General features: G+C 42.3%; 1 long non-coding RNA gene and 1 pseudogene across 1 annotated transcript; one reads left to right on the forward strand and one right to left on the reverse strand.

Moving 5' to 3' along the window:
- The first annotated feature begins 4469 nt into the window (after window positions 1-4469).
- On the forward strand, window positions 4470-10924 carry LOC119876202. The gene is made up of 2 exons (XR_005358509.1): window positions 4470-4813; window positions 9406-10924. It is a non-coding gene; the product is annotated as an uncharacterized LOC119876202 (long non-coding RNA).
- A 6966-nt stretch (window positions 10925-17890) lies between these two features.
- LOC100687791 lies at window positions 17891-24765 on the reverse strand (annotated as a pseudogene).
- Between the last annotated feature and the right edge of the window lie 725 nt (window positions 24766-25490).

Here is a 25490-nt window from a genome sequence, read left to right on the forward strand (position 1 = left end):
CACCTGAGCCACCCCAGCGCTCACGAAGGTGACTTTTTAAAGATTTTCTCTTGGAAATAATCTAAACTTTGCAGGAATAGAATATAGAAATCCAACACACCTTTTATTCCTATGCCTCCGTTTTCAATATGCCACATTTGATCTCTCTCTATCTCTGTCTCTTTCTTACTCTTTCTCAGTCTCTCAGGCACATATACACACAATTTGCATGTAGTATGTCCAGCTATAGGTTAAGGTTTCAGTTCTACCTTACTTAAGGCTCTGCCTTAAGTACAGTACAATTATCAGATTCAGGACATTTAACCTCTATACTATACTTTTATGTAATCTAAACTCCAGAGTCCAATTTTGTCAATTTTCCCAAAAATGTTTTTTTTTAAGATTCTATTTACTGATTCATGAGAGAACCAGAGAGAGAGGCAGAGACACAGGCAGAGGGGGAAGCAGGGTCCATGCAGGGAGCCTGATGCGGGACTACATCCCAGGACCCAGGATCACGCCCTGAGCCAAAGGCAAATGCTCAACCACTGAGCCACACACGTGCCCCCCAAAAATATTCTTAATGTCATACTTATTCCTCCAGTTCATAATCCAGTCCAGAATCAAATGTTGCATTTATTTATCCTGCTTCTTCTTTCTTGTTTAAGACAGAGGAGTTCCCTACTCTCTCATGGCCTTGACAGTTTCAAGAATAGGGCCAGTTATTCTACTGAATAGTCCTCAATTTGGATTTGTTTGATGTTTCCTTACAATTAGATTGGCATTATGCATCTCTGGCTAGAATACTGTATAAGGGATTTTGTGTAATTTCAAAGCATCACACTTGAAAGTATACAATCTCTGTGTGCCTCCCACTGGCAGTGTTAACTCTCATAATGCCAACAAGGTGTTATATGATGTCTCCACTGCAGACTTACAATCCCCACCACCCCTACCCTACAACTAATAAGCAATCTGAAGGCAGACAAGTTGAGATAAAGCAAATATTCTGCTTTCATTAAAGTCCCCCCTCCATATTTAGTATCCTTTGGCAACTCCTGTCCAAATAAACTTTTAATGTATTGGTTGCAAAAAGATTTTCCAATGGTAGCACTCTCTACACATTTGTCCATTGGAATTTTGCTTTAAGAAAGATCTTCCCAGGTGCCTGGGTGGCTCAGTCCGGTTGAGTGGCTAAAGGTCTGCTTTGGGTTCAGGTCTTGGTCTCAGGGTCCTGGGATGGAGCCCGCATTGGGCTCCCTTCTCAGCGAGGAGCCTGCTTCTCCCTCTCCCTCTGCCTGCAGCTCACTCTGCTTGTGCTTTCTCTCTTTCTCAAATAAATAAAATCAGAAAGGAAGAAAGAAAGAAAGAAAGAAAGAAAGAAAGAAAGAAAGAAAGAAAGAAAGAAAGAAAGAAAGAAAGAAAAGAAAGAAAGCAAAGAAGAAAGAGAAAGAATCATCCATTCTTCTCTTTCTGATTATCTATTTTAGAAATAGGGATCCCTGGGTGGCTAAGCTGTTTAGCGCCTACCTTAGGCCCAGGGTGTGATCCTGGAGACCGGGGATCAATTCCCACATCGGGCTCCCTGCATGGAGCCTACTTCTCCTTCTGCCTGTGTCTCTGCCTCTCTCTCTCTCTCTCTCTCTCTCTCTCTGTGTCTCTCATGAATAAATAAAATCTTTAAAAAAATAAAAATAAAAATGGTTATAAGTGAAAACTGACAGGAATGTGATGCTTTCTAACTGAATGTAGAGTTTAAAGTGGTACACAGGCAAGGAAGAAGTGGAAGGACTGGCCAAGTGAGGCCATTCTGGGCAGTTCTAAGTAGTTGTGTCCATTAGAGAACTCACCTGTGTTTCAAGTGTTATGCTAGGTACACTGCCAGCATCATTTCTAATTTTCCCAGGCACTGGGCCCAATACACCTTTATCATGTACATATTATCATTATGTTTGTACATATGAGGCTCAGATCATATGATTCAAATTCATATTAAAATCCACAGCAATAAGCAAAGATGTAGTGGTAGGTTTGAGAAGGGAAATGTTTAAGGCACCAGGGTAGTAGGTGTACAGCCTAGCAAGTGGCAGGCAGTGGGGAGGACACTTGGGAGCGGGGAGACACCTGTCATTTGAGCAAGTGGTTTTTTTTAATTTGGTACAACATTTTAAAGAATATAGAAATATTGATCAAACAGGTAGCATAAAGATTCTTATGAAGTAAATTTTCCTCTAGAACTGATTTCTTAAAAAAAAAAAAAAGATTTTATTTATTTATTTGAGAGAGAGTGAGAGACAGCAGGAGCAGAGGGAGAGGCAGAGGCAGAGGGAGAAGCAGCTCCCCCACCACCAGCAGGGAGCCCAGTGCAGGGCTCCCTCCATCCCTGAGATTATGACCTGAACCAAAGGCAGATGCTCAACCAACTGAGCCACCCAGGCACCCCAAGAACCATGCCCCTATAAAAGTATTCCAACAGGGACACCTGGGTGGCTCAGCAGTTGAGCATCTGACTTTGGCTCTGGGCATAATGCTGGGATCCGGGATGGAGTCCCATATTGGGCTCCTGGCAGGTAGTCTGCCTCTCCCTCTCTGTTTTGTTTCTCATAAATAAGCAAATTTTAAAAAGTATTCCAACAAACTGAAAATGGTCATAATTTAGAGTGTGGAATATCAACAATTTTTTAAAATTGATGAATAAACACTGTACATAGCCTCATCACATATCAGGTCAAGCTTTCTTTACCAATGAGTTTATTTATTTATTTGAGAGAGAGAGAGTAAGGGAAAGTACAAGGTGGAGAGGAGGGAGGAGGAACAGAGGGAGAGGGAGAAGCAGACTCCCAGCAAGACCCTGGGGGCATGACCTCAGCCAAAAGCAGTTGCTCAACCAACTGAGCCACTCGGGTACCCCTACCAATGAGTTGAAATACATAATGTAGGATCCCTGGGTGGCGCAGCGGTTTGTCACCTGCCTTTGGCCCAGGGCGCAATCCTGGTAGACCCGGGATCGAATCCCACATCGGGCTCCCAGTGCATGGAGCCTGCTTCTCCCTCTGCCTGTGTCTCTGCGCCTCTCTCTCTGTGACTATCATAAATTAAAAAATTTTTTTTAAAAATTTAAAAAAATAATAAATACATAATGTATATTCCCCAAAGAATAAAAGTATTACTCTTAAAACCTAGGGGGAAAGGTCAAAATAAAAACAAATTCCTGGCAATGCGTCCACTTCAACTTTAGGCCATCCCTTTCTTATATGCTTTCATTTGAAATAAAAGCCAATCAGAAAGATCAAACTACTTAAATAAAGAACCGCTAATGTCCTTGGCATATACTGATTTCATTAATTCCTTAAGCCCTTGGTATATATTGATTTCATTAATCCCTTAATTGTCAATGTGCTCCAGGCAAAGACCACCAGGAATACACGTGCAGTTGAATAAGGTGGTTTATTACTCATTACACAAGATGAACTTATGCCATGGTGGAACCATGAGGTGCCTCAATATGAGGGTTTTGACATGTTATAGGATGTGTTGGGGTTGTTTAGTGACCTTGTGGAGGGTTTCAGCAAGCAACTTTTTCTCTGCATTATATCCCTGTGTGGAGTCAGGGGTAATTTTATGATTTACTATATTTTTTAAAGATTTATTTGAGAGAGAGAGAGAGTGAGAGCATGTGCAAGCAGGGAGAGAGAGGGAGAGAGAGAGAGAGAGAAAATCCTCAAGCAAACTCCCCACTGAGTAGGGAGCCTGATGTGGGGATCACTCCCAGGACTCTGAGATGATGATCTGAGCAGAAATCAAGAGTCAGATGCTTGGCCAACTGAGCCATCCAGGGGCCCCCGATGATTCAATATCTTAATTAATCTCTCTGGAAGGATAGAAGTCCAGACAGAGAGCATGCCTAAAACTGGTAAAAAATAATAATAAAATAAAATAAAATAAAATAAAAGGCAGTCCACTTGGTATCATCGAAGACAGGCATCTTTGTTTCTTTTTGTGGTTAGGATAATATTCACATTTTTGCCTCTGATCAGATATGATTAGAGAGTATTTTTGTCTTGATTATTGACACAGGATGACCCTGTGTGATGGTGATGTTCTAGGAAACTGTTTATATTCAACCTAAGAACACCAGTGCCTACCTATGATTCTCAGGCTAACTCATGGCAACACAGGCATCATACATAGCAACATCGAGCTCTTGGATGTCAGGGCTGCTTTTGTCTTTCGAGGTGCTAAAATATAATAAAATAGAGACTAGGTTTGAAAATCTCCCAAGCAAACCTAACAATTAGCCACATAAGCAAATTAAATTAACTGATGCCATGAACATCAGCAAAACTTAGGTTATTTCTTACAAATGTGTCTGGTTTTCATAACTGAAGCATATCTTTCCAATACGGTATAAGAGTCACTTAATCAACCCCCAGCCACCTGGAAACCTCCATTGTAAGAACCAATCATTGTAAAGGGCAGGTTCCTCACTATCATTTTAGAAACCACCCTGTAACACTAAAGCCCTGAACCTCAGACCACATTTGCCCTTGAATTTTCCTTCTTTATGAACAGTTTGCTTCTTACTCACGAAAATATTTATATTGACTTTTTGGTAAAAATTTGTGTGCAGCGACTGGCGCCAGAAGTGGGATTTGGAAAAGACTCCGGGTTCCTCAGTTACTACAGTGAGTAACTGAGTGCTGTACGTGTGGAGTCCGTAGTACTCACTGCTTCCTTGCTGATCCTGGAGTTCCAGGTGATCTCTCCCAAATCCAAGCTCCATTCCCTGTGTGGTGACCTCTGCAACTGACTGAGCAACTTCCTTGCTTTGTTGGTAAGTCACACTCCTGTCTGTAAGGAGAGAATGCCCTTGCTTTCCTGGGTTTAGGGGCAGTGGAATATTCCTGGGTTCTCCACTGATTTGTTGTCTTAGGAAATGGGTTCCACCTAATCCAAAACTTGGAGCAGGATCTTGTGCCTTTTTGAAAAATGGGTAAACTTGTGGATAGTTTGAAGTTGCAGCAGCCACTTTGGGGAAGCATTAATTTTGATAAGTAAGTCTGTTTCAGGGATACTCTTAAAAAGAGAGAATCCAGGGGCACCTGGGTGGCTCAGTGGTTGAGCATCTGTCTTTGGGTCAAGTCAAGATCCCGGGGTCCTGGGATTGAGTCCCACATCCAGCTCCCTGCAGGGAGTCTGTTTCTCCCTCTGCCTAAGTGTCTGCATCTCTGAGTCTCTTATGAATAAATAAATAAAATCTAAAAGAAAGAGAATCCCAAACCTCTCCAAGACAAAGGAATGCATTCTCTTATTAGTATACAAAAATTTCTAAAAAAAAAAAAAAGCTCCGAAAATAGGTTCCTCGAAAAATATAACAGTATATTAAAAAGCTTTACTGAAGGGACACCTGGGTGGCTCAGTGGTTGAATGTCTGCCTTTGGCTCAGGGCATGATCCTGGGGGTCTAGATGGAGTCCTGGATCCAGTGCCGCCTGGAGTCACAAGTCCTGCATTGGGCTCCTTGCTGGGTGGAGGGGTAGGGGCGGAGGGGGGTTACTTCTCCCTCTGCATATGTCTCTGCCCCCCCCCATGTGTGTTTGTGTGTGTGTGTGTGTGTGTGTGTGTGTGGAGTCTCATGAATAAATAAATAAAATCTAAAAAAAAAAAAAAAAGCTTTAATGAAAACCTGTACCCATCCCAGCAGTTAAGCTTAACTTATACCATCTGCCAAAAATGCAGTTTGGACCCAGCTATTTTTTTTTAAAGAGTTTATTTATTTATTTATTCATGACAGGCAGAGACAGAGACATAGGAAGAGGGAGGAGAAGCAGGCTGATAGGAGACTGGATTCCAAGACTCCAGGATCATGCTCTGAGCCAAAGGCAGCCACTCAACCACCTAGCCACCCAGGCGTCCCCAGCTATTTTTTTGAATTTTGAATTATTATACCTGACACATGGCTAACATTTGTAGATGGTTGCTGTAATATTTGCATTGGGCATTTATGTATACCTATGTATGGATATATATTATTGTGCACTAAAACTGCTGATGTTAGCCTTCTGTGGGCCATTTCAGGTGATCTCAAGGAGATATTGAAAACAAACTGGGAAAAAGGTTAAGTGGAGGCATACAAGCAATATTTTTCAAAATCAGATATGACAGAAACATATGTTAAAATGATCTGAGGGTCTTTCACATGTCTCTGTGGAACTTAGTAAGCCTTCATCTCTACAACCAAATTATACCTTGTATGACCAAGTATTGGTCAGAGACAGTTTGCAAGTACCACTCTCCCTTTGCCTTCTTCCTATGTATAATCTGCAACAGCGAACAAGCTCCGGAGCAGTTCTTCAGAGCACTTGAAATATGGTCTCTGGGTGCCTGGGTGGCTCAGGGATTGAGCATCTGCCTTATCTCAGGTCTCGCTCCTGGGATGGAGTCCCGCATCAGGCTCCCCAAGGGGCGCCTGTTTCTCCCTCTGCCTGTGTCTCTGCCTCTCTCTGTGGGTCTCTCATGAACAAATAAATAAAATCTTAGAAAAGAAAAGAAGGAAAGAAAGAAAAAAAAAAAAAAGAAAAAAGACAAGTCGATCTCCCCCGGGCTAGAGAGTCCTCAGTAAGACGGGGATCAAAGCATTTACTAAGATATTTGCAGGTTGGCTTTCTTTCAGCTGGCATGATGTATATGTGATATTTTTTAAAGAGCTCTATTTAATAACGAAAAAGGGGGAATGTCTGTATAAATTATATCTCAGCGACACCTGGGTGGCGCAGGGGTTGCGCATCTGCCTTTGGCTCAGAGGGTGATCCCAGGGTCCTGGGATGGAGTCCCGCATGGGGCTCCCTGCACGGGAGCGTCTCCCTCCCGCCTACGTCTCTGTCTCTCCTGAGTAAACAAACAAATAAATGATCTTTTAAATAAATGAATTCTTTCTCTGTCAGAACTGTAGACGCAAACCCAGATGTGTTTCAGGCATGCAAGACCCGAGATCATCTGTGACTACAAGCCGCGATTTCTCTGGATCCCTAACGCCGGGAGCGCGAGCCCAGCGGCGGGGCGGGGGCAGCACAGCGCCCTCCGCGGAGCCCGACCCCTCCGGCGCGCGCCCGGCTCGGGGCTCGGGGCTCGGTGCCCGGGGCTCGGGGCTCCACGCTTGATGCTCGGTGCTCGGCGCCGGCCCTGGCTGCCCCCCGCGCGGTCCGCTGCCCCCTGTCGGCTCGCGTCCGCCTCGGCCGCCCCGGCCCCCCCGCTTGCACGGCCGCAGGTTCCAGCCCGCAGAGCCCGGCTGGCGCGTCCCGGCCGCGGGGACTCGGTGGCGCAGAGCCGGGGTGTTCTGCGGGCTTCGGCCCTCTTCGCTCAGCGGGGTGTTTGGTTCGCGGCCCCAGCGGAGCCGCGAAACCCGGGGGCCGGGGGTGGGGCCGGCCGGGGCCCTGGGGGGCCGCCCTGCTCCGGTCCCCGCCGCCGGTTCCTCGGCGCCACTTTCGCCAGCAGCGTCCGGGTGCGGACTGCGGGGCCTCCGGCCAGCCCAGGGCACCGTCGCGGCCCCCGGGTCGGGCCCTGGCCCCGCCCCCGCCCAGGGCCGCCAGCGCCGGCCTTGTGGTGCCCGCACTTCCCAGCCCTCCCGGAGCCGCCCTCCGGCCGGGACGCGAGCCGCCGGCGCGAGTCACAGCTCGGACCCGGGCCGCGTCTCGGCGTCTGCCAGCGGGGACGCTTCTCAGCCGCAGCACCGCCGGCCGCACAGCGCGGGTTCTCGCGGCCAGCACCGCCGCTCTGGCCCCGTTGGCATCTCTCCGGCCACGCCGCCCGGGCCCTGTCAAGGTGCAGCTTCCCTCCTGTCACCGACCGGCTCTCTCGGGGGCGGCTGCGCGGCGCTCGGTCCCCGAGCCGGTCGAGACGAGCCCGCGCGCTCCCTTTCCCCGCGAGCGCGGCGACGTCCCCGCCTGCCCCCACCCCCGACCTTAGGACGGGCACCGCTGGAGCCGCGGGGCTCGGTCTCGGGGGCTCCAGACCTCGCCGTCCTCGTCGACTTCTTCCCTTTAGCAAATGTGGACTGCGCGGCGCGGGGCGCGGGATTTCCTGGTCGCCGCAAGTCGGGCTCGGTCGCTCCACAGCTTGTACAAATCGGGGAAACCGGCGAAGGACATTTCTCAGCCGCAGCAGATCCCGCTTAGGGAGATCAAGGGCTTTGCCACGCCCGCAACACCTTAGGAAAAGGAGTCCACGTGGACTCTGGGCAAATCGGTATTTAATCCTGCCTTGGAGATTTCTCCCTCCCACCAGATCCCAGTTTAGAGATTAGCATAAGGCTGGGAGCTTTAGCTGAGCCCCACTTTTCCAGGTGCAGTGAGTCCCAATGAACCGTGCCTGGGATAGCTAAGATCCCGGGAATTCAAGTCAAGAGAGAATATGTCCAGATTTTCCAGGACGCTGTGCCTGTTTCTGAGGCCTGTCGTTACTCGAAGGTAGCAAAGTGTGGTTTGGAAACAAGTACCCTTGTTGTTGGGTCCCACAGAAGTACGAGTCTATCGGCAAAACCCATTCTCTTGTCCTGTTTAGCTGGTTTTCTATGGTTTTGCTTAGAATTTCTTGCTATAGAAAGCCCACCTTGGCCATGCTTTTTTTTTTTTAATTTATTTATGATAGTCAGAGAGAGAGAGAAAGAGAGAGAGAGAGAGGCAGAGGGAGGAGCAGGCTCCATGCACCAGGAGCCCGACGTGGGATTCGATCCCGGGTCTCCAGGATCACGCCCTGGGCCAAAGGCAGGCGCTAAACCGCTGCGCCACCCAGGGATCCCTTGGCCATGCTTTTTATCACTAAATCCAGAAGCCCACATCAACAGACTACAAAAACTTCACACTCATACGAACTTTTGGAAAATTCGGACTTTGCTGTTTTTGATCGTCAGGCTCACAGAAGTTGATGTGTATTTGCTAAAGCCCTTTCTGATTTGCAGCAAGCTCTGGGGTGTTCCGCCTGAGTTATGGTTGCATCCTTAAGCTCTTAGAAGTCGATGTGTGCTGGCAAAGCGATTTTTAAATCCTACCAATGCTGGATTTGCCATGGGAGAGACCCTGCCCCCATTTACTAAATCCCCTCGAAGTTGATATAAATTGGGGAAAATATTGTCTTCTTCGTAGCTACTTCTGTAAATCTAGATTTATCTGCATCTCTGTTTGTTATGCCATCAAAGTCGGTGTATATGGACAAACTCTATTTCTTAGTCATAATAAGTGAGGAGTTAGAAACGAGAGGTCGGTCCAGCATTTATTACACGAAATCCTGTAAAATCGGTATATACCGCTGAAAACAGCTTCTTCATCGTGAGAAGTTTCGGCGGTGCAACAGAGCCTGCCTTGTCTAGTCATTCCTAGGAGTCATGTTTTTGCAATAGGAAGTTTGAACTTCTTTGTGTTTTTTATTCTAGAGTCCAGTAGAAGACAGCGTCCACTGGCTGAAAAGATTCCTTGTGCACAAATTGCTCCAGGAAATCTTGATTTAGCTATGCTCTTGTTTAATGAGCCTGGAGAAGTCGATTTGTTAATCGTGGCGACGCTGTCTGCCTGTGGAGATACCTTTAGGTGGAACAAATACCGGTTTGGTTTAGTCGTTGCAGCCGTCTCTCAGATCGACCTCCTCTGGGACTGCGGGTAAGAAGACCGGATTATCGTAGGCGGCACGATTTAGACCTACTTTCTTTCGGTTTAGAACTTTGGCTTGAAAACTATCCTCTTTATGCTTTTAACACATTATACTTATTTTTCAGGTTCATTTCGGGTTTTTTTTTTTTTTTCTTTTTTGTCTGTTTCCGCTTTGATTTGATGGGGGGGGGGTGCGGCGGGTTCTAGGTATCCTCACCACCTTATCTGTTTCGTTGTGTCCTCTGATTAGTTAGCGCTCAGCTTCCCCTTGTCCCTGGCCCCGCCCACCAGCCCAGGGGGGCATAAGTACCCGGGCTGTAGGAGCGCTGTCGGCTTTGCCAGTTTAATCTGTGCAAAGCTCAAGACCTGATCTGAGGCCTCCTTGGTGAAACAGCATTTTCTTGGCTGGGTGAAAAAAAATCACATGAAAAAAAGATAAAATTAAAAATTAAAAAATGAATATCACATGGACTTGTTTATTTTTTGTCACATTCAACAAGTCGATATACCCTGTGGAAAAGCGACTTCTAAAAAACAAAGTGAGAGAGACAAGAGAAAAACGACTTCTTTGTCCTACCACTTATGTGATATCCAGATTTAACTTTACATTTGCCACCTCACTGAAAATCGTTGTATACTATTGAACTCCGTATCTTTCTGTTAAAGTCATTTAAAAAATCATATAATATCGTGTATTTCCTTCAAACATTCAAGACGTTGGTATACACTGCAAAAAACGACTTTTAGCAAAAAAGAATTATAAATAAAAAATTAAATTATAAAGGAGAGTGAAAAAAAAACCAAAAACGTCTTTTTCCTAGCCAGTTCTGAGAAATGATAATTAAATTATGTAATTGCCACGACTCTGAAACCTGTTGTATATGTGTGAACTTGGAAATTTCTGCCAATAATGTCAAAAAAATCATATCAAAAAAACAGAAAATAAATGAAACTATAAATAATAAAAATAAATAAGTAAAATAAATATTGCATGAACTTGTTTATTTTTTCTCACATTCAACAAGTCGGTATACACTGTGGAAAAACGACTTTCAGCAAAAAAAGAATTATAAATAAAAAATTAAATTAAAGTATAAAGGAGAGAGAGTGAAAAAAAAACCAAAAACGTCTTTTTCCTAGCCAGTTCTGTGAAATCATGATTAAATTATGTAATTGCCACGTCTCTGGAACCTGTTGTATATGTGTGAACTTGAAAATTTCTGCCAATAATGTCAAAAAAAATCATATCAAAAAAACAGAAAATAAATGAAATTATAAATAATAAAAATAAATAAGTAAAATAAATATTGAATGAACTTGTTTATTTTTTCTCACATTCAACAAGTCGGTATACACTGTGGAAAAACGACTTTGTGTAAAAAAAGAATTATAAATAAAAAATTAAATTAAATTATAAAGGAGAGAGTGTGAAAAAAAAACCAAAAACGTCTTTTTCCTAGCCAGTTCTGTGAAATCATGATTAAATTATGTAATTGCCACGTCTCTGGAACCTGTTGTATATGTGTGAACTTGGAAATTTCTGCCAATAATGTCAAAAAATCATATCAAAAAAACAGAAAATAAATGAAAGTATAAATAATAAAAATAAATAAGTAAAATAAATATTGCATGAACTTCTTTATTTTTTTTCACATTCAAAAAGTCGGTATACCCTGCGGAAAAACGACTTTCAGCAAAAATAGAATTATAAATAAAAAATTAAATTAAATTATAAAGGAGAGAGAGTGAAAAAAAAAACAAACAAAAACGTCTTTTTCCTAGCCAGTTCTGTGAAATCTCATTAAATCGTGTAATTGGCACCACTCTGGAAGTCGTTGTATACTAATGAACTTGGAAAATTTCTGCCTATTATGTAAAAAATATCATATGAAAATATATATCTATAAATATTAAAAATAAATAAATAAATAAATAAATAAATAAATATTACATGAACTTCTTTATTTTTTTCACATTCAACAAGTCGGTATACCCTGTGGAAAAACGGCATCTAAATAACAAAGTGACCCTGAACTTTATGGGCAACTAATATTCGATAAAGGAGGAAAGACTATCCATTGGAAGAAAGACAGTCTCTTCAATAAATGGTGCTGGGAAAATTGGACATCCACATGCAGAAGAATGAAACTAGACCACTCTCTTGCACCATACACAAAGATAAACTCAAAATGGATGAAAGATCTAAATGTGAGACAAGATTCCATCAAAATCCTAGAGAAGAACACAGGCAACACCCTTTTTGAACTCGGCCATAGTAACTTCTTGCAAGATACATCCACGAAGGCAAAAGAAACAAAAGCAAAAATGAACTATTGGGACTTCATCAAGATAAGAAGCTTTTGCACAGCAAAGGATACAGTCAACAAAACTCAAAGACAACCTACAGAATGGGAGAAGATATTTGCAAATGACATATCAGATAAAGGGCTAGTTTCCAAGATCTATAAAGAACTTATTAAACTCAACACCAAAGAAACAAACAATCCAATCATGAAATGGGCAAAAGACATGAACAGAAATCTCACAGAAGAAGACATAGACATGGCCAACATGCACATGAGAAAATGCTCTGCATCACTTGCCATCAGGGAAATACAAATCAAAACCACAATGAGATACCACCTCACACCAGTGAGAATGGGAAAAATTAACAAGGCAGGAAACAACAAATGTTGGAGAGGATGTGGAGAAAAGGGAACCCTCTTACACTGTTGGTGGGAATGTGAACTGGTGCAGCCACTGTGGAAAACTGTGTGGAGGTTCCTCAAACAGTTAAAAATATACCTGCCCTACGACCCAGCAATTGCACTGTTGGGGATTTACCCCAAAGATACAAATGCAATGAAACGCTGGGACACCTGCACCCCGATGTTTCTAGCAGCAATGGCCACGATAGCCAAACTGTGGAAGGAGCCTCGGTGTCCAACGAAAGATGAATGGATAAAGAAGATGTGGTTTATGTATACAATGGAATATTACTCAGCTATTAGAAATGACAAATACCCACCATTTGCTTCAACGTGGATGGAACTGGAGGGTATTATGCTGAGTGAAGTAAGTCAGTCGGAGAAGGACAAACATTATATGTTCTCATTCATTTGGGGAATATAAATAATAGTGAAAGGGAAAATAAGGGAAGGGAGAAGAAATGTGTGGGAAATATCAGAAAGGGAGACAGAACATAAAGACTGCTAACTCTGGGAAACGAACTAGGGGTGGTAGAAGGGGAGGAGGGCGGGGGGTGGGAGTGAATGGGTGACGGGCACTGGGTGTTATTCTGTATGTTAGTAAATTGAACACCAATAAAAAAAAAAAAAAAAAAAAAAAAAAAAAATAAATAAATAACAAAGTGAGATAGAGAAGAGAAAAACGACATTTTGTCCTTCCATTTATGTGATATCCAGATTTAACTTTACTTTTGCCACCTCACTGAAAATCGTTGTATACTATTGAACTCGGTATCTTTCCTTTAATGTCATTTAAAAAATCATATAAAATCGTGTATTTCCTTCAAACATTCAAGAAGTTGGTATACACTGCGGAAAAATGACTTTTAGCAAAAAAGAATTATAAATAAAAAATTAAATTAAATTATAAAGGAGAGAGAGTGAAAAAAAACCCAAAAATGTCTTTTTCCTAGCCAGTTCTGTGAAATCATAATTAAATTATGTAATTGCCTCGTCTCTGGAACCTGTTGTATATGTGTGAACTTGGAAATTTCTGCCAATAATGTAAAAAAAAATCATATCAAAAAAACAGAAAATAAATGAAACTATAATAAAAATAAATAAGTAAAATAAATATTGCATGAACTTGTTTATTTTTTCTCACATTCAACAAGTCGGTATACACTGTGGAAAAACGACTTTCAGCAAAAAAAGAATTATAAATAAAAAATTAAATTAAAGTATAAAGGAGAGAGAGAGAAAAAAAAAACAAAAACGTCTTTTTCCTAGCCAGTTCTGTGAAATCATGATTAAATTATGTGATTGCCACGTCTCTGGAACCTGTTGTATATGTGTGAACTTGGAAATTTCTGCCAATAATGTCAAAAAAAATCATATCAAAAAAACAGAAAATAAAGGAAACTATAAATAATAAAAATAAATAAGTAAAATAAATATTGCATGAACTTGTTTATTTTTTTCACATTCAACAACTCGGTATACACTGTGGAAAAACGACTTTCAGCAAAAAAAGAAATATAAATAAAAAATTAAATTAAATTATAAAGGAGAGAGAGTGAGAAAAAAACCAAAGACGTCTTTTTCCTAGCCAGTTTTGTGAAATCATGATTAAATCGTGTAATTGCCACCACTCTGGAAGTTGTTGTATACTAATGAACTTGGAAATTTTCTGCCAATTATGTCAAAAAATATCATAAGAAAATATATATCTATAAATATAATAAATAAATATATATATATATATATATATATATATATATATATATATTACATGAACTTGTTTATTTTTTTTTCACATTCAACATGTCGGTATACCCTGTGGAAAAACGGCATCTAAATAACAAAGTGAGATAGAGAGGAGAAAAACGACTTCTTTGTCCTTCCATTTATGTGATATCCTGATTTTGCTTTTGCCACCTCACTGAAAATCGTTGTATACTATGAACTCGGTATCTTTCCTTTAATGTCATTTAAAAAATCATATAAAATCGTGTATTTCCTTCAAACATTCAAGAAGTTGGTATACACTGCGGAAAAACGACTTTCAGCAAAAAATAATTATAACTAAAAAATTATAAAGGAGAGAGAGAGATGGAAAAAAAAAAAAAAAACACGTCTTTTTCCCAGCCAGTTCTGTGAAATCGTGATTAAATCGTGTAATTTCCACCTCTCTAGTGGTTGTTGTATACTCTTGAACTTGTGAAATTTCTGTCAATGTCAAAAAAAAATCACATGAAAAACAAAAAAATTTCAAAAAATCAGTATCATATGAACTTGTTTATTTTTTCTCACATTCAACAAGGCGGTATCCCCGATGGAAAAAGGACTTCTAAAAAATGAAGTGAGAGAGAGAAGAGAAAAGCGACTTCTTTCTACTTTCGGTCGTGTGAAATCAGGATTTAATTTTGCAATAGCCACCTCACTGAAGTTGTTGTATCTAAAAGAAAGAGAAAGAGAATCCCAAATCTCTCCAAGACAAAGCAGTGCATTCTCTTTATCAGTATACAAAAATTTCTAAAAAACAAAAGCTCCCAAAATAGGTTCCTCTAAAAATATAACAGTATATTAATATAACGGCTTGCAAGTACCACTATCCCTTTGCGCTCTTCGTAAATCTAATCTGCAACAGCGAACATGCTCCGGAGCAGTTCTTCAGAGCACTTGAAATATGGTCTCTGGGTGCCTGGGTGGCTCAGGGATTGAGCATCTGCCTTATCTCAGGTCTTGCTCCTGGGATGGAGTCCCGCATCAGGCTCCCCAAGGGGCGCCTGTTTCTCCCTCTGCCTGTGTCTCTGCCTCTCTCTGTGGGTCTCTCATGAACAAATAAATAAAATCTTAGAAAAGAAAAGAAGGAGGGGATCCCTGGGTGGCGCAGCGGTTTAGCGCCTGCCTTTGGCCCAGGGCGCGATCCTGGAGACCCGGGATCGAATCCCACGTCGGGCTCCCGGTGCATGGAGCCTGCTTCTCCCTCTGCCTGTGTCTCTGCCTCTCTCTGTGTGTGTGTGTGTGTGTGTGTCTCTCATGAATAAATAAATGAAATCTTAAAAAAAAAAAAATCTGTCTTTTTTCCCCTATTAGAAGGCCCAAGTCACTGTCATTCCAGGAAATCCCTCTCAATTCCCAAAGGGAAAGTCCTTCTACTTATAGGGCATTTCTGATATGATAATCAAAGATGTATAGCCCCATTGGGATGTAACCTTTGGAACCATTCACTTCAAATGGCCTCCTCTGACAGTGGCCCCCCTGGTTCTTTGTTTCCTTACTGTAGGCATGGATGCATTAACAGGATGCCATGCCACATGAAATAAATAGCCCAAGCTCTTTTACTTCCTAGTGGGACTGCCAAATGGATGTCTGTGATTCCTCTTCTCCAGTCAAGATGGTGAACACTCTTTACAATGCCTTAAACAGAACACTGAAGGCCTATGCCTGGTCATTAAAGATATGCTTCAGACAAGAGTCATTAGCCCAAAAGCTCCCTTTTCAGTCGCCCCGTTTGGCCAGTATTTAAGCCACCCACTAATGCATGACTCCTCACCATTGACTCTCTATCCAAACCCCACTGCTCCAGTTCCCCGATTAAGGCTCCAATTCCTAATATTATAGAACTGACTGAGGACATGAAACAGGCGCAAACAACATCCTCTGCAGTCATTGACCTAGCTAGTATGTTCTATTTTGTCCCCACTGTGTGGGAATCCCAGGCCCAATTTTCTTTCACTTTTGAAGAGACTCAGTATACATTTACTCAGTTCCCAATGGGAGGTTTAAATAGTCCTGTGATTGCACATAATCTCTGCTATCAAGTTTTGTAGGAATTAAATACCTTACAATGGGAAAGATGCCATTTTGGCATTACATTGATGACACTATGCTGAGGGACACTATGACATTATTCCCTCTGAGGAGGCAGGATAGGCAGATTCGCACTCTCACATTTACACCTCACATTTATGCAGGCCCAGTTTTATCTGTCAAGTTTTCATAATAAAAGGCATTTGGCTGTGTTAATCCTCTATGGGAAAATTGAAAAAGGCATATGCTTCTAGGAATTATGTAATGTAGGGGCTCCTGGGTGGCTCAGTCAGTTAAGCATCCAACTCTTGATCTCAACTCAGGACGTGATCTCAAGGTTGTGAGGTGTAGCTGAACATTGGGTTCTGTGGTGGGCGTGGAACCTGCTTAAAAATCTGTCTCTCCCTCTCCGTTTCCCTCGTCTCTCTAAAAAAAAAAAAAAAAGTTATGAAATATATTTATAGATTTGCAAATTTGAAGAATGCCGATGTAACACTCAGTTACATCAATTACTTCTTAGTAGTTTTCATTAAAAATTAAGGTTCCAAAGGGTTAAGAATTCTAAATAATATGTAATTAAACCTCCTGAAAATAATAAGGGAAGCATCTTCATATGCCAGTATTCTCAGTAAAAAAAGATGTAAAGAATGCAAGTGCATTTTTTCTTGAGGGAAAAGAAGGTAATTTTGTCTTAAAGTAAGGCTGATTGTTTAAAGAAGCAAAACACAACAAAATTGGAATGTAGAAAAGAATATTGGAGAAAGATTATAGAAAAGAAATCTTTGTTTTTTCTTTTGTTTTAAAGATTTTATTAATTTATTTATTAGAGACACAGAGAGGCAGAGATGTAGGCAGAAGGAGAAGCAGGTTCCCTGTGGGGAGCCTGATGTGGGACTCAGTCCCAGGATCCCAGATCCAGACCTGAGCCAAGGGCAGATGCTCAACTGCTGAGCCACCCAGATGCCTCAGAAGAGGAATCTTTGAAAAACAATTTTATTGTGTGGTCAAACTGGCTAAGATTTAAATTAATTTACTTAAAAATGAATTTTAATATCAAAAGTAACCTGGCGCAAAATTAGAATTTGGTTTTTCTCTCTTTTAAAAAGGACAGTTTTCTTGGAATTTTGGGTATGCTTTTGATAACAGAATGTGTACATTTTCTTTACACAATTTAAAAAGTTATGATAAATTACTTTTAGTACATAATATTTAGTTATTCTCAATCAAGAAGGTGAACAAAAACTTGTAAATATTAGGGCAGCCTGCGTGGCTCAGCGGTTTAGCACCTGCCTTCAGCCCAGGGCATGATCCTGGAGACATGGGATCGAGTGAGTCCCACGTCAGGCTCCCCACGTGGAGCCTGCTTCTCCCTCTGCCTCTCTCTGTGTCTCTCATAAATAAATAAATTTAAAAAAACCTTGTAAATATTCTGCTAAATAATATACCCTACATATGTACTTTTTCAGTGTGTAACATTGAAATAATCCATTTCCTTTATTCACGTGGTTTTGCAAACTGGGGAGTAAATAAGGATACAAACACAGAAAAACTTCTTAAACTGGTAGGATTAACAAAGATTACAGCTATGTTTAGTGATAAGCCAATGACTGACCCTGACCCTAGTCACACCAAACTCAAAAGTAGCTCTTGTTCAGAAAAGTGTGGTAGAGGGTGCATGGAAGTGATACCTTATTGTCCCTATGGTGGTCTATTTGAGGTGATTTTTAAAAATTGCTAACCTATATTACTAACTCATGACAAAAAGTAACTAGTCAAAATTTAAAGCAAAATGGGTCTGCACGGGCCTTTCAAAGCCCCGCTGGTCATAGTTAGGAGGGAACTGCTCCCTGTATGTGGGGCACACCTTCCAGTGACTTTCAACATCTTCTTCCAATTCACTCTGATCCTAGGTGAGAGAGAACATTAATTCACAGAGGGGGCACTTCTCCTGAAGGTCAAAGCTGGAATCAAAGCAAAAGCCTGTTGGGTTTTTTTAAGATTTTGTTTATTTATTCATGAAAGACAGAGAGGCAGAGACATAGGCAGAGGGAGAAGCAGGCTCCATGCAGGGAGCCCAAAGTGGGACTTGATCCTGGGACTCCCACTCCCACTCCGGGGTCACACCGTGGGCCGAGGGCAGGAGCTAAACCACTGAGCCACCCAGGCGTCTTGCACAAGCCTGTTCTGTGCCCACACTAATGCTGACTTGGAGGATCAGGAGCTCTGGGTACATTCTCACCTTCTTTACTATCCTCAGAGTCTTCTAAACCATCAGGCTCACTAGGATTTCCTGGAGACTGGCTGCAGACATATCTTCCAGTCCCCAAGAAGGTACTTTCACAGGTGGCCTTCAGGGTTCATCTGGGTAAAAACCACCATCTGTTCCCTGTGTTCCAGACGGGTTACCATCCTGCAGAACTGGCTGTGTGTTTGGCACAGCAGCAACAGGACCAGTTTGTTCGGAGCAGGTGTTGAGATGCTCTGAGATCTGCTGAGGACCCCGGGAATTCTGACCTTCCATTTTTCCTCTCTGCTTGATTTTCTAGTCTCCTTTTAAGTTCCTTCTCCCTGGACAGGTTTCCCAAATGTGAAGTTAGACCACTTTTGTCTTTGTCTTTCTCTGCCAGTTGAAGTTTGTAAACGTCCTCTACTTCAGTTGTATTTCCTGCGATCTTCCCTTGCTCTTTCCCGTAGTTCAGCTCCATGCTCCCAAGTTCATCAGCGTATTTATTGAATTTTGTTTTCTCATTCTGCAAGAGTCATTTACCTTTGTTATATTTTTCTGTCTGGTCAGCAATTTCTTTGGTCACATCACAGATTTGCCCCTTTGTTACAATGTTCGAATCTGTCTCCCTGCAGATAGCGGCGGCTTTCTATCTACAGTAAAGCCCGCAGAAGCTGGGCCTGTGTTTATTGAGGCACCGCTCACTTTTTTTGCTGATTCCCAATTTTCTTTGTGAAGACACTGTTGCTATTGGCTAATTGGTCTGGAGGTTTATTTATTTGTTTTTGGAGGCTCTGGCATTCCTTGATTTTTTTCTTTATAATGATCTGCTGCCATCTGAAGGCAAAGCTTCAAATCTTCAACCTCTCTTCTCAGTTCGAATTTCAGTGTATCAGTCTTTCCCTTGTCTTTTTTTGTCATAGCATTTAGTTTTTCTGCCATTGCATCAGCTAACTGCTTTTTTTTTACTTTCTCATTTTCCAAGTGTGCACTCACTACGCAGATCTGTCATTGTTTTATCTTGCAGTTTTACAGCATCACTAAGTTTTTTGGCCAGAAAGACAACTTCTTGCCAATTTGCCTGAACCTGTCCCTCTGCTTTATGAAGTTACTCCTTTTAAAATATATATATTTTTTGGGATCCCTGGGTGGCTCAGCAGTTTGGCGCCTGCCTTCAGCCCAGGGTGTGATCCTGGGGGCCCGGGATCGAGTCCCACGTCGGGCTCCCTGCATGGAGCTTGCTTCTCCCTCTGCCTCTCTGTCTCTCATGAATAAATAAATAAAACCTTTTAAAATATATTTTTTTCCTTACTTGAGGTTGGAAACAAGAAAGCCCTTTGTGGATTTTCCATTTCAGCCAAACAGAACAATAGTGCTCTGATCTCTTCTTGGAAATGAGTAATCATGCTTTTTTTATTTTTTATTTTTATTTTTTTAAAGATTTTATTTATTTATTCATAGATATGCAGAGAGAGAGAGAGAGAGAGGCAGAGACACAGGCAGAGGGAGAAGCAGGCTCCATGCAGAGAGCCTGACGTGGGACTCGATCCAGGGTCTCCAGATCAGGCCCTGGGCTGCAGGCGGCGCTAAACCGCTGCGCCACCTGGGCTGCCCTCATGCTTTTTTTAAAAAAAAGTTTATTTATTTATTTTTAAAAATACTTTAATTATTTATTCATGAGAGATAGAGAGAGAGAGAGAGAGAGAGAGGCAGAGAGAGAAGCAGACTCCATGCAGGGAGCCTGATGTGGGACTCAATCCCAGGACTTCAGGATTACTCTGTGAGCCAAAGGCAGGTGCCCAGGCAGGCGCTAAACCGCTGAGCCACCCTGGGATCCCCAAAAGTTTATTTATTTAAGGAATCTCTATACTTCAATGGGGCTCAAAGTTACAATGCCAAGCTCAAGAGGCATACACTCCCCTGACTGAGCTAGCCAGGTGCTCCTTAGTAGTCATGCTACCTTCATTCTCATCTAAATTCCTTAAAGTCCCCATCTCTGACAGGGACTTGGTATTTCCTGTTTCAGTATTCTTCAACTGTACTTATAAAGTTCCTTGTCATTCTTCTCCATCTTCAACTGACATTCCGGTTGTTCTCTTTCATATTCTGCCTTCCTGAGTTTGCCCTTTAAACTGTCTAATTCAATTTCTTTTTCAGTCGCTTTGTGTGTCACTGACACCGTATCTTCCTCAAGCTGGAGAGCTTTGGATGTAGCATCATTGTATCTCTTCTTAAATTCTTCGTTTTCCATTTTTAAGTTTTTGGTACTTTGACAAGACCCCCTTGTTCTGCTTGCAGTTGGCCACATCTTTCTTTCTGATGGTTAATAGGTCTTATTCTTTCATGGTTTTCTCAATTTTCAACTCAAGAAATCCAGCTTTTTCCCAATCTTTAAAAAAAAAGATTTTAAAAAATTTATTTATTCATGAGAGATAGAGAGAGAGAGAGAGAAAGAGAGAGGCAGAGACACAGGCAGAGGGAGGTGCAGGCTCCATGCAGGGAGCCTGACGTGAGGCTCAATCGCAGGTCTCCAGGATCGGGCCCTCGGCTGGCCGCCGAAGGCAGCACTAAACTGCTGAGCCACCTGGGCTGCCCAGTTTCTTTAACTTTTAAGTTTCATAATAATCTGTGGTCCTATTTAGACAAGCACTTTAAAACCTTTTCTTAAATATTCTTTACAAACTTCTCAAAGTCAAATTGTAAATGAAGTCTTTTTGACATGCAGCATTTCAAAGTGTTTGCTAAACAATGCTTGTGTGAAATGTAAATAAATGGAAGGTATATGTTAAATTAGGCTTATTTGATATGTCAATTCCATAGGAAGTATTGTCAAATAAGTAATACTAAGACTTCTTTATATTGTACTTGTAAGATTGTGGTACATGTGGATAAGTCCATTCTCTTGCAAGAAATGGCCCCTCATTGCCCAACTTTTGCCTTCTTGATGTCTTTGTAATGTGGCAACACTGCTCCTAAATCAGAGAAATTCAAATGGATGAACAATAGTTGTAAATTAAATGAACGGGGCAGCCCGGGTGGCTCAGCGGTTTAGCGCTGTCTTTAGCCCAGGGTGTGATCCTGGAGACCAAGGATCGAGTCCCATGTTGGGCTCCTTGCATGGAGCCTGCTTCTCCCTCTGAGTCTCTGCCTCTTTCTCTCTGTGTGTCTCTCGTGAATAAATAAAATCTTTAAAAGAAATTAAAAACAAAATTAAATGAACAGTCAGGGCTATGGGAAACCCAAGACACCAGCTTGGTTCTTCCCAACTCCCTGGCAAACCCCATTTTTTGGTTTTTGGTTTTTGCATTCCTTCTCCTACCCTAGTCCATTCAAAGTGACTCAAATTGTGAATAGACATTGGTGGGAAAAATTCCATAACTTTGCAAAAACAGTCTACCAGCAATAATCCTGGGACATAGTCCATAATCCTGTAAATTTTTATTCCAGAGGCTTCAGACCTCCTTCTGGACCTTTTGAACCTGCCACTTCTTATGGGTTATGAATATGTTATTGTATGTGGTTTTCCAGATAGGCTGAAAGTTCCCCCTGCTGCCAGGCTGATGTCCTCATGGCAGCAAAGAAATTCTTAGAAAATGTGTTTACCACTTGGTATATCTTTCCCAGTCTCAAGTGATCATAGAACCCACCTTCACCAGGCAAATCATATGAACCTTAATGAAAACCTTGCAAACTTCTTGGAATTATCCTTGTCCCTATTCTCCTCAAACTTCAGGCAAGATTGAGAGAAATAATGGGATCCTCAAACTTAAAACCTGTAAACTTGCCAAAACAATCGGACTTGCCTGATGTATGGTATGTATGGTTTTGATTTTGCTGACTGCTCATGGTATCCCTTTTGGGAAACATAAACTCATTCCACATTAGATTGTCACCAGCAGACCAACGTCTACTGGTATACAACTTTCTTCTGACCCTTTATTATCTCTTGCTAATATGACTGGCTACTGTTTAAGTTTTTAATGTCTTGTGCTAAAGTCTTTCATCAACAGGTTAAAGAAGCCTCCCCAGATTCCAATTTATTTATTTTTATGTTTTTAAAGATTTTATTTATTTATTCATGAGAGACCCACAGAGAGAAGCAGAGACACAGGCAGAGGGAGAAGCAGGCTCCCTGCAGGGAGCCTGATGCAGGACTCTATCCCAGGACCAGGGATCACGACCTGAGCCAAAGGCAAACGCTCAACTGCTGAAGCCACCCAGGTGCCCCACGGCTTGATACTTTAAACATGAAGTACTTTCTCCATCTTTTCCTTTCCTTTCCTTTGGCATTGGCCTGGAAAGAACACCCTCATTCATATCTCCCAGACCATTTCTAAGGGGAGTAAGCCTTCAAATTGTTGGATTTGTCATCAAAGATTCTGATCTATCTATGATGCTTGAGATCCATTCTCTCATCCTCCCTGTGACCATTTTCTCTTCTTTTCCCAAGGTCACTGCAAAATACAATCAAGTACAATCAAAATACAATCAATTAGAAGTCTCTTACTAAGTTCAACTTTTATGGCCAGAATGTCCAGGGTCTTGTTTTTACCTTTCTCCAATAATAACTGTGTTTACCCAGTGTGTAAACTAGACTAACACTCTCTTGGACAAACCCACTATGATGACCAGTCCATGACCTGAAGGCTTCTTGAGCATAGCACCCTCTCCATTTTCTCTTTCTGTTTAGTAACACACTTAGGTAGTCTTGAGGCATAATATTCTTGATCTCTCCTGGAGATATGACTCTGATTCTCAAACATTTCCTCCTGGGTGGTCTCCCTTTAGGACTACATTTCGTGTATCTGCACTCTCTATACCATTTGGTTAAAAAAAAAAAAAAAAAAAAAGGAGTGACTTGGCATTGGGTAAAAGAACATCAAGCTACCTTTGACCAAACTAAGATATTAGTTGTAAAAGAACAGGCCTTAGGACACCTCTACCTGGTATCCCTGAACCCTAGATGTGGCTGCTACACCAGATTAGATGAATTAGGCATTCCGGCAGGAACAGCGGAAGTTAACTCCATTGGGCTTTTGGTCACAATGCTGGCAGAGATCTGATATTCTCCTACTGAACAAGTGTTGAGTCTATAAGAACCTTTAATAGGGAGAGCCCTTCATGACCACTCTTCTGGTAAATGACTGGACTGGTTCGCCTATAAAGGGGTAGTTAAATGGTTTGTTGGCAAGACTGGCAATTGCCATAGCACAAGCCTCTATGATGCTTACTTACAAAAATGGAGTGTTCTTTCCACTAGTCCACTGGGAGCTGAATTACATGCTATCTTTGGGCCAGTAGAATATAAAACCTTTAATGCCCCCCCCCAGCCTCCTATGGAGACCCCCTCACAAGTAAAGGAAGGCATATACCCTATTCCTAAAGATGCTTGGTATATAGATGGCTCTATTAGTAGAGAAAATTCTAGTCACTGGACTGCAGTAGTAATCCAACCCCAGACTGATACAATCTGGTTTGAGACTGGGAATAGTCAAAGCAGCCACTGGGCTGAACTGAGGGCAGCCTGGATGGTATAAGTATACATGAACCTTGGCTCTTTCCCTTTGCATTGTCAATTGGGCTATCTGCAAGGCTTTGACAACCTGGGTGGCCCAATAGGCTAGGGACAACTAGAAAGTTTTACAGAAACCATTATAGAGAACAGAATCATGGGAAAATATATCAGAAAGGATAGAGGACCCCACTGCCTCATTTACTGTTTTCCATGTCTCAGAGCATAGGCCTACCTTGCCCCCTTACAACACTGAGACAGACACCTTAGCAAAGATCAGGGCCTTTACCCCCAACAAAGTTCAGAATTGGTTGCATGGGATTGATAAGCCCAGTGGGCATCACAGCGCTCGGGTAGACTGGAACATACTGAAGGGAGCTGGCATCCCACTTGACTGTACTGAAGTCCTAGCGGCCGTCAGCAACTTGCCTGATCTCCTACCATCTGAGACCTAGGAAGTTTCCATACACCATGCATTCACCTTGGGATCCAACCAGTTTTCGACTGGCAAATTGATTCTATTGGTCCTCTACATGAGTCAGGAAAAACAGTACATCCTAACTTGTGTTGATACAGCCACTGGGCTGACACAAGTCTTCCCCTGTAAAAGGGCTAATCAAAATGCCAACCTCAATGGCCTAGAACAACTTAGTGTCATGTATAGATAACCTCAAAGGATAGACAGGGATAGGAAATACATTTTACTGGTCATGATGTGCAGGGCTGGGCTCATAAGCAGGACGTACATTGGCAGTTTCATTTACCCTATAATCCACAAGTTGCTGGACTCACCGAAAGGAAGAATGACATTCTTAAAACTCAACTGAGAGCCCCTCTTAGGGACATCACAGTTGCATATCTTGCCAGAGGCCATACACTTGTTAAATTTGACAGCCTGTGGCCACATCCTATAGGAAGTTAGGAGCCAAAACCAGCATGCCTCTGACTGTTCCTGTCTGGGAAATGAGGCCTGAGGCCCTGGTTCCTAAGCTCAAAGCAGGCCAGAAACAACCATGGTTCTGTGCTCCTCAGTCCATTGTCATGGGGGAGGGGACATTTGAATGGGTTGGAATGGCAACTTCCCTCAAGTTGGACAGGCCATGTCTTGCCAGAGTGTGAGAGGTGTCCTGGACAGCTAAAGTGGTCCCCGTTGATCCTGCTGGAGTTGGAGCCAAACAGTCAACATGTATGTTCAAGACAGTCACCTCTTCTATAAGGCACTGTATGGTTGATCTGCCTCTCTGTTTCTCATTTAAAAAGGGGGGGGGGGCGGGGGGGGGGGGACGCCTGGGTGGCTCAGAACATGATCCTGGAGACCCGGGATCCAGTCCCATGGGATCGGGATGGAGTCCCATGTCTGGCTCTCTGTATGGAGCCTGCTTCTCCCTCTGCCTATGACTCTCTCTCTCTCTCTCTCTGTGTCTCATGAATAAATAAATATTAAAAAAAAAAAAGAAAGAAGGACTTGAGCATTTTCGTATAATTTTGGTAAGGAAGCTAAGAGAAAGTCTCTATGAAGGACAAACGTAAACTGCTCAGTTATAAGGGACCGCTGGGCGGGGCGCTGTCCCCGCAGCATCCTGGCTCCAGGAGAAGCGGCGGCGGCTCCGAGAGGCGGGCGCAGGGGCCCCG

The sequence above is a fragment of the Canis lupus genome, chromosome 4, assembly GCF_011100685.1.
Source record: "Canis lupus familiaris isolate Mischka breed German Shepherd chromosome 4, alternate assembly UU_Cfam_GSD_1.0, whole genome shotgun sequence".
In the NCBI taxonomy this organism is placed as follows: Eukaryota; Metazoa; Chordata; class Mammalia; order Carnivora; family Canidae; genus Canis; species Canis lupus.